Source organism: Podarcis melisellensis (assembly GCF_964234715.1).
Source record: "Podarcis melisellensis genome assembly, chromosome: 2".
In the NCBI taxonomy this organism is placed as follows: domain Eukaryota; kingdom Metazoa; phylum Chordata; class Lepidosauria; order Squamata; family Lacertidae; genus Podarcis; species Podarcis melisellensis.
The window spans coordinates 36,949,672-36,967,166 of record NC_138529.1 but is presented as its reverse complement, the minus strand read 5'-3'; the positions used below and the strand labels follow the sequence as shown (position 1 = coordinate 36,967,166).

Sequence of the window (17,495 nt, the reverse complement as noted above, 5' to 3'; positions counted from 1 at the left end):
AATAAGGGAACAAAGTAACATAGTTTTCAGGTAGCTCCCCCCCCCCAATACCTTGTAAATTTTTAAAAGTATAGCAATATTCTTCCTGACACTAAACTCAAATATTTTTCAAAAGGATCCTTACAAAAAGGGCTCTGAGTAAAATAATGAACAATATCCTCTATAACTTTTCAACAAAACAGACAGAAATGCTGCTCCAAGGGTAATTTCTTATAGTGGCCATCTAAAAATGCAGAGGGCATGACTTTAAATTTTAATTCTGTAAACATGTTCCTACATGGAACTAAGGTAATTCTTTCTGAATGGTTACTTTTCTGATGATCTGGCTTGACACCCACATTGGATACTAGTTCTTTTCAGGTGTTTGTTTTAGCTGATAAAAGAAATGACTAAGGATAAGTATACCTCAGAAAACATCTCATTGCTTGCTTCTCTGAGATCCACTGAAGGTGCTCTATTAATGATACCACCTGTGCTTCAGACTTAGACACCAAGTGTTCAAAAGAAAGACATTCTTAGTAGTTGTACCCCAGCTATGGAACTACTCGTTGCAAGCTTGTCAAAGTCGAACCAAAGTTTTGGACCAACTTCCTTTGATTGGCTTTGGCGCCCACAGTTAAATGAGCAAAGGGTGGAAACATGTCAATGGTGTTCTAATAGGATGTCATATAATTTGCTGTTTTCCTTTTCTTGCATTGCGTACTCTGAACTTCATGATAGTGTGTGTGGATTATAAAACAAAATACAGTGGCATGAACTTTCTGGGCTGAAGGGCAGCCATGGAAGACACAGTGGTGTGCTTGTTTTTTAGAAAGGCTTGTTTTGTATAACGCTAAGCCTAATTTATGAAGGGAATGGGTGAACCAGCCATGTGATACTACCAGTATCATTGCTATTAGGAATTCCAGACATCAGTTTGTGGAAAATGCCACAGCCAATATGTTTGCTGAACATGACATGAAGGACAGCCCATTTGAACAGTATATGACTTACTGGGAAGTATCCCTCTTTAAGACACTTAAGGGCTAATCATTGGAAAGAGCTTCTGAAATTCTAAGAATACAAAGATTCCAGGGTTCTATGCTTTGCATGATGGGATGTTTATATGCCCTACCACCTTACAGAGCTGAACCTTTTTTGCTTAAAACAAATCAAGATGTTTGCATGAAGCAACAAATCTTTATGCAATCCTAGGTCAACTATTTAAATCAAGAAGGCTGTCACTCTGCACACACTCGGAACCACATCAGCATTATTTCTCGGTGTGCTATTTTTTCTTCTTATTGGACATGGCAAATGAAGTCCATCATACAGTTGTGAAGTTACTGGAGCTAAAACAGGATTCTTTTATAACGTGTTGTTGTATGACTGCTGTTCTCTCTCTCTGTGTGTGTGTGTGTGTGTGTGTGTGTGCGTGCGCACGCGCAAAGACACATGCTCCCCAGCTGCAGGGTGGGATGGGTCATAAATGCTATAATTGTTTTTTCCCCAAGACCTCCCTCCCACTGAATAGTTCTATTTGGCTGATTTTCCCTGTAGCTGCATTTTTCCAAGCTGAATCTCATTTTGTTATTTCCTGCCCATATTTCTGACCTCTTTAGTTTCCTTTTGTGGCTTGCCTTTTGTCCATAGCACAGTTCTCTGTCTGCAGCTTTTAGTATCATCTCTGTGTACTGAGTTGATTTTTCTTAACTCTCTATGAAAATACGAATAAAGCTTGACAGCTTCCCGTAGTCTGCCCCCACTTTGAAGACTTTCAGTCAGTTTGTACCTTGGCACTGTTTCCTTATAGTTTAGTTTAAAAACAAAGACCATAAACAGGAGTAAAAGCTCCTATCAAGTACTGCAGTGCGTGTAACTGAAACTTCAACTTTCTAAGCAGTAAACCCCATTGAACAGGGGGAATTATTTTTCAATAAACATGCATAGGATGCCAAAGATACTTTCGGTGCTCGAAAGTGCTTAGTTCACTCTAATCTTTAAGAATGTGACTTGTCCTATCAAAGGAAAACTCACCACTTATGTTTTTAGGATAGGGATGCCCTTGAAGTTTTGGATTGGAGCCAATTTTGATTAACTTGCCAAATACATTTTTTTTATTAAGTTCCACCTTGCATAAAGTTCTATGGCAAATGTTAAAAGCAACAAAAACAAAGGAAACTTCTGGTATTCTGTTCTTTTCAGTTCTGATCTCAGTAATGTCCTAGATAGGTATTAGATAAATCATGAAACAGGAGTATAGAATTCTGTATGGCATGGGGGAAATGGATCTCTCTCTCCCTCCCTCCCTCCTATATGTGTGTGTGTGTGTGTAACTAGAAGCTTGAGGTCACTCAAATGGTGCAGATTGATGGCGGCGGCTCAGCCTTGAAGCAAGAAGAAGTACTTCTCCAAATAGTGCCTTGCTAAACTATGGAGTTTGGTACAAGACGTAATGATGGGCACCTGCCTTATGGTGGCTTTAAAGGGGTTAAAGGTAAAGGGACCCCTGACCATTAGGTCCAGTCGTGGCCGACTCTGGGGTTGCAGCGCTCATCTCACTTTATTGGCTGAGGGAGCCGGCGGTCAGCTTCTGGGTCATGTGGCCAGCATGACTAAGCCGCTTCTGGCAAACCAGAGCAGCGCATGGAAACGCCGTTTACCTTCCCGCTGGAGCAGTACCTATTTATCTACTTGCACTTTGACATGCTTTCGAACTGCTAGGTTGGCAGGAGCAGGGACTGAGCAACGGGAGCTCACCCCGTCGCGGGAATTCGAACCACCAACCTTCTGATTGGCAAGTCCTAGGCTGGTTAGAGTACTGGTAATTGATAAATGATAAGGCTGTCCACTCTGAAGGCCAGTTACTGGGGAACATGAGTGGAGAGAGTGCTGTGGTGCTCTTAAGCTATATACACATAGTATATTTAAAGCACATGGACCCCCCCCAAAAAAAAGAATCCTGGGAACTATAGTTTAAGGTGCTGAGAACTGTAGTTCTGTGAGTGGTGATTGACAGTTCCCAGGATTCTTTGGGGTGAGTCATGTGATTTAAATGCATAGTGTGTATGATATGCAGCCATATATTGCTTGCGGGCTCCCATAGGCACCTGGTTTACTGCTATGGGAAACATGATGTGAGTCTAGATACACCTTTGGTTTGACTTAGCAGGGCCTGTTCTTACTGTTTGTTTCATTAAATTAACTATAGTACCCCCCCCGCCCACCTTACAGGACTGAGACTTCTTTTTTTATAACCACCTTTTTGCAAAACGAAACAGAAAACCGCCCACCACATCTCCATTTGAATCCTGTATTTAAATAGTTAAATCAAGAAATGCCTTGACACAATGCAGTTTCTGTCTCATGTGGTAACTTTTGAAACCCATCCAATCATTTTTAGAGTTTTAGGAAATGTTTGTTAACTTAAAAGGGTTTCTTTCTTTTTATAATACATCCTGATCTTGTTTCATCCTCATTAAAACTCTGTTAAGTAGTTTAGACTGTGACACAGAATGGCTTGTCTAAGGCCACCCAGTGAGCATTGTTTTCTCCCACGTCCAACCTCAACATATTATTTTCTACATACTAGACTGTGAGTGTAATGCTTTTTTTAAAGGTTCATAGAATTGTAGAGTGGGAAGGGACGACAAAGGTCATCTGGTCCAGCCCCCTGCAATGCAGGAATCTTTTGCCCAACATGGGGCTCGAACTCACAGCCCTGAGGTTAAGAGTCTCATGCTCTGCCCACTGAGTTCTAACCAGGAATTCTGTTTGGGACTTAAGGGTAAAAGGGAGAGTCTTATTTCAGTTCCCTCCCCTGCTTTTCTTTTCTCCCACCCCAACCCCGCTTCCCCAAACAAGGGGGATTCTTCCTCACCACTGCTAATGCTGTTGAGATTTACTTAAGCCACCACAAACAGGTATGGGAAGGTTTTCACCTAGCAAATATTCAGTATCAGCAAGCGTTCCTGAAGCATTCCTTAAGTGCTCAAAGTGGTCTTTAGGGAGAAAAATGCCTCAAGTATAAGTCAGGAGAAACTAGTCTTTGAACCAGGACAAAAGCAGGTGGGGCACGGTAGGAAATATATAGGGAGCTGCTGGGAATACCTTTTTGAGGGGGAGGCAAATTCAGAGGCCTGTTTTTAGAGTTATTCAAGATTACATGACAAAACTCACTTATTATAAGAACAGAGATTTTGGCTGTCATTATAAGTACCTCATATATAAACTATAGCAATGCTACAAATGAAGGCCAAGCAAGACAGCACATACAAGTGAGGGTGGAATTGTATGTTAAAAGACATATGATTCCTAGCCTGTTCTTGCCTTGTACTGTAATGTTAATTGGAGGCATATGAAGGGGAGAATCTGCTGTGGGGCTTAAACAGTCTTCTGTCTGCTAATTCCTCCCTCCCATATGCCCCCCAGCTCTTTTTAAACTATATCCCCCCCATCCTCCCCATTTTGATTTTGAGATTAGTGGTAATCCCTGCCATGGGGGGAAATTACCTCTGCAGGCTAAGAAGGACCACGCAGAGATGCTCACCCACATCCACCGATTTTAGTCTATAAATGCTTTCCCACCCTTTCCCAGTTTGTTTCAGTTGTCGTTGGAATTGATGAGAAGAAGCGCTGTTACTAGCTCTTCAGTCCCTGTTCCTTTAAAAGTACAGTGGTACCTCGGATTAAGAACTTAATTTGTTCTGGAGGTCCGTTCTTAACCTGAAATGTTCTTAACCTGAGATACCGCTTTAGCTAATGGAGCCTCCTGCTGCTGCCATGCCGCCACTGCACAATTTCTGTTCTCATCCTGAAGCAAAGTTCTTGACCCGAGCTACTACTTCCGGGTTAGCGGAGTCTGTAACCTGAAGCGTCTGTAACCCGAGGAACCACTGTAATATTATTAATTTTTGCACGGGGCATCCGTTTTCTGCTCAGTATATTGCTGCTGCAGCAGCATAGTTTATACTTCCTATTGTAGGACATCCGCATAGCAAACCTCCACAGAACAAACCCACGCAAGCCAGATCACAGAGGGGCTACAGTTGGAGAAATGTTGCGTTGCAGAATGGTGCCTATGGGGCAAATAGCTCCAGATGGTGCCAGCAATCCAAGCTGCATACTACAGGCACTTTTTCATCTCCCACTCTTGGTCGCCAAGTAGGCTAATCTGGTGTGTGTGTGTGTGTGTGTGTGAGAGAGAGAGAGAGAGAGAGAGAGAGAGAGAGAGAGAGAGAGAGAATGAATTTGAAGACAATGGTCTTTTCGCACTGGTGTTCCCCAGCCATTGAGATTTGGAGGCACACTGCCTTTAAACCTGGAAATAGCACACAGGCACCGCAATGAATCCGAATGTCAGGCATGCTCTTTGCATTTGAGAGAGTTGCACTGGGTGTGGAGGTGACAGAGAGCCGGGCAGAGAGAGGTCTGCGTGTAGTGTGTGGGAATTTCGGAAGGGAGTGTATGGGGTGGTTTTTGTGTATGTATGGTCTGCGTGAGAAATATATGAAGTGCATATATGAGTGAGAAAGAGATGCATGTTTGTGCATGTGCTATGTGAGGGAGAGAGTATGGTGGGACCTACTGGCATATTATTTTCACCTGGTACTATGGACTGCTGCCTGTTGGATTGTAGCAACATACAGTGCTACGTCGGGTTACACACGCTTCAGGTTACAGACTCCGCTAACCCAGAAATAGTGCTTCAGGTTAAGAACATTGCTTCAGGATGAGAACAGAAATCATGCTCCGGTGACGTGGCAGCAGCGGGAGGCTCCATTAGCTAAAGCGGTGCTTTAGGTTAAGAACACTTTCAGGTTAAAAATGGACCTCTGTAACGAATTAAGTACTTAACCCGAGGTACCACTGTAGTTGTATATGTGTGAAATCAGTATTATGTGTTCTCCAGGCAGGAACAGTGGTGGACTCCCCTTCATTGGAGGTTTTAAGCAGAGGTTGGCCTGGGACTTGTCTGTCAATTCCCAACAGCAAGGGTTGGCAGGCTGGGCTCCCTCACCCGCTTGCTTGCTTGCTTACTCCAAGGCCACTACAGCTCCTGCAAACTGGCACACCCTGGTCAGCCCCAGAGGCATCATTTGCCTGGGGAGCTTGTAGCCAGGGTTGCTGCAACAACCAGCTGCACTAGTTTTGGGGAGGCAGAGACACTAGAGGACCTCAGAGGAGGGAGGGAAGGAAAGAGGGACAGAGGCCAGTGTTGTCCACAGCATCCCTGACCATCATTCAAGGCACCCCAAGGTGCCATGGCACACTGGTTGAAAACCACTGATTTGACTTATAAAATGTTGATTAAGAACCCCCAGAACCATGCATATTTTACCTCACTATGTGGTGACTTTGCCTTCTGAGTGATGTGTTCATAGTCACGTTCCTATTTAGTTATTTTTGTTGTGTCATAAGTTGCTCTCTGTCCTCCTGAAGTTCAGGAAGTTGAACATACTTCATGCTATGGTGTGAGTGTAAGATCAGTACCCAAACATAGCACTTTTCAATGCATTCACTCTTTAGAAATAAGATGTATTTGAGAGGATATACTCCTGAGTATGTACTCCTAGTTATTAACACCATTCTCAAAATTGAAACCCGTGTTAAGATGCAAACAAGACAAATAATGATAGGAACGAGGCAATTTGGTGCTTGGAGATTTTTCAGAATGCTAAAATAGAGCTTATATTGGAAATCTTCCCAAAGGTACATAAAAATAATTTCTATATTGAATCTATGCATGTTTAATACTACTGATTTTAACAGCTGCACTGTTGGTATTGATCCAGGACTAAATATAGCCAGTTCTAACCATCATGTGAATTGTGCTTTAGACGAACATTTCATGAGGATAGGTGGGGGAGAGTGAGGTCCTTAACTAGACTGATTTCTCCCATAAACCATATAATGTAACTTTTTCTAAGGCCAGAGGATCAAGATACCATAGGGCAGATGGCTAAATAAATTGGGTGGGGTTTTGCTTTGTTTTTACTATCTTTTAACTTTTGAAATTCTGGTTTAAAATTTAAAATACAAGGGTATAAAGGCCTATATACACAATATCTTAAGCTGAATCATGAACATCTATCAAACAGCTTCTGTCACATAGAAAGAAAGAGAAACATGGGGGCGTAAGGGGTGCCGACCTTCTGAGGTTAGCAGTTTTGTTGTTGTTTAGTCGTTTAGTCGTGTCCGACTCTTCGTGACCCCATGGACCAGAGCACGCCAGGCACCTCTGTCCTCTACTGCCTCCCGCAGTTTAGTCAAACTCATGCTGGTAGCTTCGAGAACACTGTCCAACCACCTCGTCCTCTGTCGTCCCCTTCTCCTTGTGCCCTCCATCTTTCCCAACATCAGGGTCTTTTCCAGAGAGTCTTCTCTTCTCATGAGGTGGTCAAAGTATTGGAGTCTCAGTTTCAGGATCTGTCCTTCCAGTGAGCACTCAAGGCTGATTTCCTTAAGAATGGATAGGTTTGATCTTCTTGCAGTCCGCGGGACACTCAAGAATCTCCTCCAGCACCATAATTCAAAAGCATCAATTCTTCGGCGATCAGCCTTCTTTATGGTCCAGCTCTCACTTCCATACATCACTACTGGGAAAACCATAGCTTTAACTATACGGACCTTTGTTGGCAAGGAGGTTAGCGGTACAGTGCTTTAAATATTTATTCAGAATTAGTCCCACTTAGTTCAGTCAAGTAGGTGGGTATGGGATTACAACCAGGCTGAGCAATGGATTCTTGGCCAGACATAACATGCTCTTTGCTTGTATGTACTCCCCCCCCCCCGAGTTTTCTGTGGTTGTAGGTGCTGCCTAGGTAGCTAGTCTCCCTCTGGACCTGGCAGTGGGGTATTTAATCTACTTCCAATAGTCGCTCCGCCAGCCTTTGCCTGACTTTAGGATGGCTACCTTTAGCATTGTATTATTTATTTATTTGTTGAATTTACAACCTGCTCTTCCTCCCAAAAGAGCCTAGGGCAGCATAATACTTTATACAGTAACAGCACAGTTCTCTATATGTGCACTCAGTAGTAAGTCCCATTTGTTTAAGGCTTACTCCCATGTGAAGACTTAGTCATGAATTGTCTTCATTGCCGTGGGCTTCTTCCCAGGCACTTCAGCAGAAGCATGAGAGTATACCATGCCAGGATACTCTACTGAGCCCATGTAGGTGATCTTGCACTATTTTATGCCTTCCAATTACCTGAGCTCTGCAGTGCATTCAGTTGCAAATTATAAATTCTTATGAGTTAATATTATGAGCTGCTCCGATAGTCTTCAGACTGACAGAAGCAGAGAAAAATACTAGTAATAAATAAATATGACTCTACCAACTGAGCAGCAGAGATACTAACATTCCATTTTATAGAGGCACCATATTTTCCCCTAGTAACCGTCAGCTTGTGCCTCTGAAAAATCCTAGACTTAGCTGCATTCTGTGTATGGTTACTCAGAAGGAAATAAGAGTGCATAGGATCAGTGACGTTGGGCAAAAGATTTGCCAAGATGGGATATCTTTTCCAGTGCTTTATTGTTCCATGGAAAATGTTCTGTTTCATAAGTTCGTTAGTAACAAATGATTGAATGCCCTTTGCAAATACAAAATTAGGCAAGCTTGGCAGTTTCAAACGTGCAATTAATGTTTTTCTGCCAGTTCTCCCAAGCATTGCCTTTAATTATTTACAAGTACTACAAAAACATTTTGACATAGTATAACATTCAAATCATATTAAGCTTTCTTTAATTTCCCCCGCCAAATATTCCAGGTGTACTGGGACAAAATGTTAACATGGGGTACTTTTAAAGCTTTGTTTACAAATCACCAGTAAAAGAAACATACTAAATTACATCACACTTTCTAGCGTATCTGGAGATTTTCCAATGCAATTCACATTAGCCTAATTTGTATAGGATCACCACCACCACCCCGGGCAAAAAAACTCAGATTGCTGCATAGGATTGCAGGCCCTTCAACCTTCAAGGATGTAATGTTGTTTAATGATATCTTTGTGTATACAGTGGTACCGTGGGTTACATACGCTTCAGGTTACATTCGCTTCAGGTTACAGACTCCACTAACCCAGAAATAGTGCTTCAGGTTAAGAACTTTGCTTCAAGATGAGAACAGAAATTGTGCTCCGGCGGCGCGGCGGCAGCAGGAGGCCCCATTAGCTAAAGTGATGCTTCAGGTTAAGAACAGTTTCAGGTTAAGAACAGACCTCCGGAACAAATTAAGTACTTAACCCGAGGTACCACTGTATACAGAAAGAGCCAAGCAGAAATTTGTCTCTTGTCCCTAAGCAGTTATCATTCTGCAGTTCATGTGAGCTGCATTATGCTCCTAGCTTGTATAACCATCATATTCAGATGCAAAGCAAAATGTTTTTATATGTTAAAAGAATCCACCAATAATGCAAATTTCTGCAGGAAATACATGAGTTCAAAAATGGGAAACTTAATTTAAAGCTATTATCTAAATTAGCCTTTGTGTGTGATTTTAAATCTGGAATTTAAAATCAATCCACAGGGAAATATCAAAGAAATGAAATAAGGCTTTTAATATTTCTAGGAGGTGCCCTCAGAAATTTATTCAGCTGATACAGTAGTTTGGGTACCTGTTAGGTGGGCAGTGTTGTTAACCTTGTTAAAAAATGGAAGGCTGGTGGCATATCTAGGAGTTCTGTTTTTAGTACAGCTCTTGATTCCCACTTCAATATGGTACAATATGTCCTTTCTTCCGGCAGCTCAAGCTCAACAGCAAAGGTTGCTAGGTTCTTAGCTGGGGCAATCAGAATAAGGTCCATTATCTGACTGTTGACTCAGGACCCCAAACTGTGCTTTTAAATTTAATTTTCACTTCTTCTGTGTACAGTGGTACCTTGGGTTACAGACGCTTCAGGTTATAGACGCTTCAGGTTACAGACTCCGCTAAACCAGAAATAGTACCTCGGGTTAAGAACTTTGCTTCAGGATGAGAACAGAAATTGTGCGGTGGTGGCGCGGCGGCAGTGGGAGGCCCCATTAGCTAAAGTGGTACCTCAGGTTAAGAACAGTTTCAGGTTAAGAATGGAGCTCCAGAATGAAGTAAGTTCTTAACCCGAGGTACCACTGTATATTGTAATGTTCTCTTGTTGCTAGGGCCATTGCCTGAGGGGAATAAAGTTTTTATTCTATTCTATGGTACAAAAAGAAGTACGGTAACATCCATTAGCACACCTCTGCCTTATGGGTCAGTAGCTGCAACATCAGAGTGAAGGGTGAAGTGTAACATAGAGTTTAAAGTATTATTTTTCTCTACCAAATCAATGGACAGATGTAAGGAAGGCAGTGACTAGAAACTACTTTTGACACGGTTTGTTCACAACGATTCCTATCATTGCTGCACCTCTTCAAATTACTTATCAGGGGCAGTTTCCAAGGGGCAGTCTGTTACAGCAAAAACAACAGAGTCTTACGATGGAGCAAATTCATTGTGCCATACACTTTTTGCCAACGGCAGTTCACTTCACCACAGGTATAACGTATCATCCTAAATTCTAGAGGGCCTGACTGAGATCAGTAGATTTGTGTCAACTTACAGGGTTTGCCAATCAGAAGGTTGGTGGTTCGAATCCCCGCAACGGGGTGAGCTCCCGTTGATCGGTCCCAGCTCCTGCCAACCTAGCAGTTCAAAAGCACATCAAAGTGCAAGTAGATAAATAGGTACCACCCTGGCAGGAAGGTAAACTGCGTTTCCGTGCGCTGCTCTGGTTTCGCCAGAAGTGGCTTAGTCGTGACCCGGAAAAACTGTGAACAAATGTCGGCTCCTTCGGCCAGTAAAGCGAGATGAACGCCGCAACCCCAGAGTCGTTCGCGACTGGACTTAACTGTCAGGGGTCCTTTACCTTTTTTATTAGATACCATGAGTGATTAGGGAATTGGGTGATTATAGCATGACTGCAACTCACGATGTCTAGCCAACTTGGATGCAACACACATTTACTTGAGGGGCCAAGATCTTCATGAAGCCAATGCCCATACCCAGTGTGAATTGGGCTTACCTGGACCCCCCCCCACCTCCAGGCACCTGTAAGTAGTTCAGTGTGAGCAGGACAAGGGTGTTCTTCGCATTCTTGATTTGCATACTTTATCCTGTTTTGTGCTAGAAAGGAAAGCATGCAGTAGGTGTAGACATCTTTGGGCCATGACTTCATTGAAGGCACTCTGAAGCCTAGAAGCCTGGGGCTTGAATCCCATTTTTCTTGCAACTCCCACTTCCCAAATTACGGGGAGTTTCAATTTATGTGCAACTATGTTGCAGGGACAAGAAGTATGGGAAAATGTAAAAAAAATGAGACTACTCACTTTTTTTTAGTTGCATTAGGCAATGTTAGTTACTTAAAACAACAACATGAGGAAACTTCCTCTTAATTATGTGTTGTGCCTGCCCTTTTTGTTTCAAAGGAACCAAAGGTTCAGTCACTCTCCCAGACTCCTTCAGCTTCACTGTTGTGGTTTTTTGGCAGCTGTATCGTATATATTGATCTCCCAGGAATCCCTTTTGACATTTGAGGGGTAATCACATTAAAATTTTCTCACCAAGATCTAAAAATAGCTCTTTTAGTTTCTGAACTCTTGCTGACTCTTGTGAATTTTCTGCTGCGGCTTTTTTCTTTTCTTTTCTTTTTTGGTTGCAAACTTCGCCATTGCATTTATGGAAGCTAAACTGAAGCCAAAAATCACTGAACATGACAGGGCTTCCACTTCGCCTTTCCCACCTGTCAGGGCTGTTGACACACTTGGGATTTGTGTTCATGATCAGCTGCCTTCCGATAATAAACCGTGAATGGGCTTCGTCCTGTCATTTTGTTTATACACCCAAGGATCAAATCAAATGCTAAAGTAAATTGAAAGAAAATCATGAACCCCTGTGAAAATCTGGAAACAATTTCTGCTTGTTTCTCAGAAATAGTAATCATGTAAAGGAGAGTTGTTAACCCCGGCAGTTTGGGGTGGCAATGGAATTCCCATATGGAATTCAGTTTCACAAAGTCTCACAAAAGGCAGCACTTCTAGACAGTGCAATCCTGTGCATGTTTACTCAGAAGTAAGTCCACAACTCACTCACTAATAAAGTAGGTTTAGGATGGTAACCTGAAGCTCATTGTTCACGTAGACTGGGATGTTTGCCATAGGAGTTAAATAGATAAGAGTTGTCATATTATTTGGAATCCTCTCCATATTGGAGCCACAATTGTGTATGAATTGGGGAGGGAAATTCTGACTTCCTCTTACAGCAGCATTATAAACTGAAAGTAGGCTGTTGTGTTCTTAACGATTCTTCCTCTGGTCCCCTTCTTCTCCAGCTCACACAGCAGTGAATCCCGTTGCGTATCAGTTGTCACACTCAAAATTCATCCAGGACAGACATCTAGTTTGTCTCATCTAGTCACCACGATTTTAAACAAGTGGTGCCTTCCCTGTTGTCTTTTTGTGCCATACACATGTCTGTTCAGTTGAAGCTGAAGCCTTAGAGACACAAGCTTGTATGTAGAACTCTATTCTAGACACTGTTTTACCTTATAGCAGGAGTGGGTTTCCTCCAGCCCACAGGACAACCCACGAGGCCATTTCCCCCAAACCATGGCCACCTACCCATCAGCTTATGTCACTGGTGACGTCAGCTGATGGGTGGAAGGACAGGTTTGAATCCTGCATTGGCAGCCAAGGTAGCAGGATTTAATCCTTCCTTGTTGGCTGAGTGGGAATTAAACGCCTGTGCAAAAGCTCTCTTTGAAGTAGCTTGCTTGTGCATTTGCAGGGGCTTTGAGAAGTCCTGTGTTCTTGTTTGAGCCTCCAGCGTGGGGGCTGCCTTAAAGCCTTGGGCAAGCCTGCTCCCTCCTTCTTTAAGTTACTGATCTCAGAAAATTAAGGAGGAAGTGTGGGGAGACTTGGAAAAGATTGCGGGGGGAGCTTAAAAGGGGAGACTGGCAAAGTACAAGGAATTTTGAAAGCTGTCGTTTGCCTCATTGCTTTTGTCATCTGGAGCCATTGGCTTGCATGAACCTCTAGTTTCCTCCACTTTCTGCTTCTGGCACTTTTGAATCTTGATTATTAGCTCCGCCATGGGCCATTAGGCTGTGCTGCTTGCTTGACTCTGCCCTCCAAACCCACCCGCTCATGCACAGAAGTGTCCCTGCATTTCCTCTGTAAAATATTGGAAGGTAGGCAGCTGCCTCTTAAACCTACCCTGTTTTAAAGTGATGGATAATTCCTTCTCCATATTCTCTTCTCCCCCAACACCCACCCCAATTTACTTTCTCTTGCAAGCAAGCAAATAGAAAACTGCTCAGCTTTTTCTTCTCCACTCCACTTCCCCAGTGGCACAGTCAAATGAGGGAAGCAGTTGGCAATCTTCTTAGGCAGACCAAGGAAGGAGAAAGGGAGGGAGGGAGGGAGGGAGGGAGGAGGAAGACGGAAGACCCTTCCTTTAATAAAGGCTACTACAGGGTGAGAAAGAGAGCAGTTGCACAGCAAAGCACTGCTGGCTGGGGCAGAGAAAACCAGGCCCTCTGCAGCCATTCAGATTCCATTTGTGCTCTTGCTTGAGGCTTGTCGGTGACACTAGGAGAAGCTACTGTGCTGCTGATCTCGTTCTCACGAACAGTAGATGTGGAAGTAAGCTTGAGTCTGGAGTGCAGGTGGGTGCTAAAATGTTTCTTTGGACAGAACTGCAAGCATGCTAAGTAAGGGGTAGCCTAGGTTACTGAATCCTTCCCACCTTTCGATCTCTACCTACAGTCTGAAAAGGTATAGGCCTGCAATAGATATATTGTGCTTATCAGGCTTATCTCTCAAAAGAGGCAGTCCTGAATTGATCACCTGTCTTTATTGTGCAAACAAACCCCCTTTCCTCTATATACCGTGCTTCCAAGCCACTTTTAGTGTTTTCATATGGATTTTTGATGCGCATAAAACCAAATTTGTGTATGCACTGTTGCACAACTGAGAGATCCTTAAAATAAAATAAAATGTGGGGGTGAAGTCTTGCATATGAAATGTCTTTGCATATTTCTGGATGAAATGTATATAAAAACCAGGCTCCTCCAAGCATACAGTGCTTTAGAGGCAAATGCTGTTTCACAGAAAGTGGACTCTAGAGACTCACCTCTGCATCTGGTTCTTTTCTCTGGAGGGCCGGTTGTATCAAAGTTTAATCTTATGCAGCTCTTTCCTGTTGGGGTTCCCAGTTTTGTTTAGATACACAGACAACCGGAGTGGAGAATGTGAAATTCCAAGCAACACCAATAACTTGACTCTTAACTTCCTATTCACACTCATCCATCTTTGTGTCTTGGCCTAATCTGTGGAAGGGAGACATAGGTTGGGTTCACCTTTGCCTCCAGAGAAGATGGATGTAGATTTGGTGATGCCTGGCTCTTCCCTGTTACAGCAGCCTCAGGACTTTAGTCAGGCATAAGGAATCTTTTTATGATGAGGGTCACATTCTTTAAAGGGCAATCTGTTGGGGGCCACATACTGGGCTACTCTATTTTCTCTCTTTTGGCTATCTGTCTTCTCTTTTACTGCTATGTTCTCTCTCTCCTTCCCTACGCAGCAGGCTGTGTGTTGAGGGACAGGTTGCTCTTGTCAGGAGTCTTATTCCTTGCAGAGGACTTTGCTCTCCCCCTCTTTCTAGCCCTCCACGACTTCCCTCTCCTCTCCCTAAGGGGTCTCTGCTCCTGTGTGCACTAGCAGTGCATACAAATTGTAGCTTTGAAGCACATTCAAAACACATTCTTTTCCTCAAAGAATTCTGGGCACTGTTGTTTGGCCTTCACAGCATTACAATTCATAGTGACCCTTAAGAAACTGCGGTGCCCAGAGTTCTATGAGGGGAGGGAATGTGTTTTGAGTATGCTTTAAAGGTATAGTGTGGGCACAGCCTAAACTGGGCTGAGGGACACAGGTTGCCCACCTCTAGCTTAAGCAGATCAATAACGCCCCAGCTGTACCTCATCATTGGTAGAATATGTCCACACGTCTTCCACAGCAATGTGTGGGACTCTCAGTAGATGAACTGTACAGCTGCTTGCCATTCCTTAACCACTTTCACTTTGTGTGCCAAAACCTGAGGGAAAATAGCCCGCAGACAATGGGTTGCAAGCAAGCACTCTTACACTTTATCTGCAAAATAGGGGGTGCTTCCACGCACAACAGAGCACTGTGCTGCAGTGAGAGCCAGTGTGGTGTAGTGGTTAAGAGCGGTAGTATCGTAATCTGGGGAACCGGGTTCGCGTCTCCGCTTCTCCACATGCAGCTGCTGGGTGACCTTGGGCTAGTCACACTTCTTTGAAGTCTCTCAGCCCCACTCACCTCACAGAGTGTTTGTGGTGGGGGAGGAAGGGAAAGGAAATTGTTAGCCGCTTTGAGACTCCTTCGGGTAGTGATAAAGCGGGATATCAAATCCAAACTCTTCTTCTTCTTTGCGCTGCATAGGCTGCTGGCCTGGCGGCATCTGCTGCAACTAATTTGTACAAGAGAGGGTTGGCCCTGCCATGCAGCAATGTGAATTAGTTGGCCTTGTGTTGATGTTTTGCACCGGCACTGGCAAGAAACGAATAGTTATCACTCAAAGAAATGAAAATCTGGAAAAGTCCTGAGGAGAGGCTGCAGGTAAAGAAAACTTGAAGTGGAACAAAGCCCTTTTGGTCTCCAGGGACTTGGAGGGCCTTTGAAAGCTCTGGCATTTGGGCTTACGATTGAGTGTGTTTGTTATAAATGCCGGCTTAGTTTAGCGTCCATTCAGTTACTGAAGAGGACCATATAGAAAGCCATGTGCATCTAACTGCAGGTCTCCAGACCCAAGTTAAGTTGATCAACTTATGAAGCCTGGATGTGCCCCCTGTTGGGTGATGCTGTGGATTCCCTGAGCGTGTGACGCAAGTCTTAGAGCTCTCACTTTGCAGCTGCCCTGGTCTCTCTGCCTTGTGACTCTGACAGTCCAAGAACTGCTGAAAATCAACCAACAACGAGCCTATTCTCCAGAGCTCAAGAGGGCAACAAAGCCCTTTAGAGGTGTCCTGCTAACGCCATAGAGTGTGTTTGTGGCGAGAGTGGTATGTGCAGTCTGGGCTTGGTACATCTCTCATTCATTTGGGCAAGTGACTCTTGAAAGGGTCATCAGGGGCTAAGCTGCGCCATCATGTTTGCTCCTCTTGGGTTCTCTCCAACTGTTCAGCTGCTGAATGCCACCCAGTCATAAACACTGCAGCAATGCCAGGCTTCTGTTTCTGTTGCTTGTCTTCAACATTGGCAAAACAAGCAATATTCATCCCAGGTTGGGTCCGCTCTCTGGAGCTGAGATTCCTAACAGGGTCATTTTGTTCAACTGTGAATTCTTCTACCAACTGAAAAGAATCTTGATTTGAGTAATCGTAGATAGAAGTTGTTGGTTGCTATAACAACACGAGCATATCTATTTGGGTGCTCACATGATCCCTGTTCCAGTTTCTAAATATAAGCCCAATCTCACACGGTATATCTGATGCCATGGAAACCAAATGTTCTGTAAAGATGCAAGGAAGAACCAAAATTTCAGCAACATGAACATTTGAGGGTGATTGATTGGGGAGGAGGGGAGAGCTGGTCATTGCCACAGTCATAAACTGCATGGTACATACAGGACTGCCCATGGTTTGGGCATTCATGTTGCATGAGCACACTTTTCACGGTGTTCTTGTGTAATTTCCAAGTGTTTATCTTTTCTCCTGACCTGACCCGTATGCTATTTTATATGGAATCAAATAATTCTGGATTTATGTGCTTCAGGGATGGGAAACCTGTTTCCTCCTAGACATTTCAGACTCTCATCAGCCGCAACCAACATAGCCATTGGGATATGATGGGAGTCTAACAGTTTCTGGAGGGGCCACAGGTTCTGCAGGACTATGCTGGCAGCAGCTCTCCAAGTGCAAAAGGCCTGGGAACTGAAGTTTGGATCTTCTACATACAGAGCACATGTTCTCTCTCTGTCCTGTGGTCCTGCTCAGCCCATTCAAGCACTTGGAATTATAGGCTGCAAAGGAACTAGGTCATTTAGTGCAGCTGTTTGACCTGTTTCCATTTTTCAACATCTCTTAGCAGCGCAGCCTGTGTCAGCTACATTGAACCGTGCCAAAGAGAGGGAGTTAAATGGAACCAGCTTTATCATGCTAGAATTCTCTGGAAGACAGTAACAAGTTATATGTAATAAAAAATATACTCAAGGTTTGCAGTCATTGTTTTGCTGGTAAATTGCAGCTAACACAACCATGCACGATTTTGATAGGTGTTACATTTGTCTGTGGCCTTTTTTGTAACACTGTTTTCTTTTCTTAAACAAAAAAAAGTTGCCTGTTACAATGACTCATATTTTGCTTTTATTGTGCTGCTGTTATTGTATATACAGTGGTACCTCAGGTTACATACGCTTCAGGTTACATACGCTTCAGGTTACAGACTCTGCTAACCCAGAAATAGTGCTTCAGTT

The 17,495-nt window shown here is 43.5% G+C and overlaps 1 protein-coding gene and 1 long non-coding RNA gene across 4 annotated transcripts in view; both read left to right on the top strand.

The window, feature by feature from the left end:
- The window catches only part of GAS7 (growth arrest specific 7), a 135,065-nt gene that overhangs the window by 28,816 nt on the left and 88,754 nt on the right, over positions 1-17,495 (top strand). The window lies entirely within an intron of this gene.
- Positions 9,861-17,232, top strand: LOC309362515. The gene is made up of 3 exons (XR_014164992.1): positions 9,861-10,300; positions 15,464-15,640; positions 17,108-17,232. It is a non-coding gene; the product is annotated as an uncharacterized lncRNA (long non-coding RNA).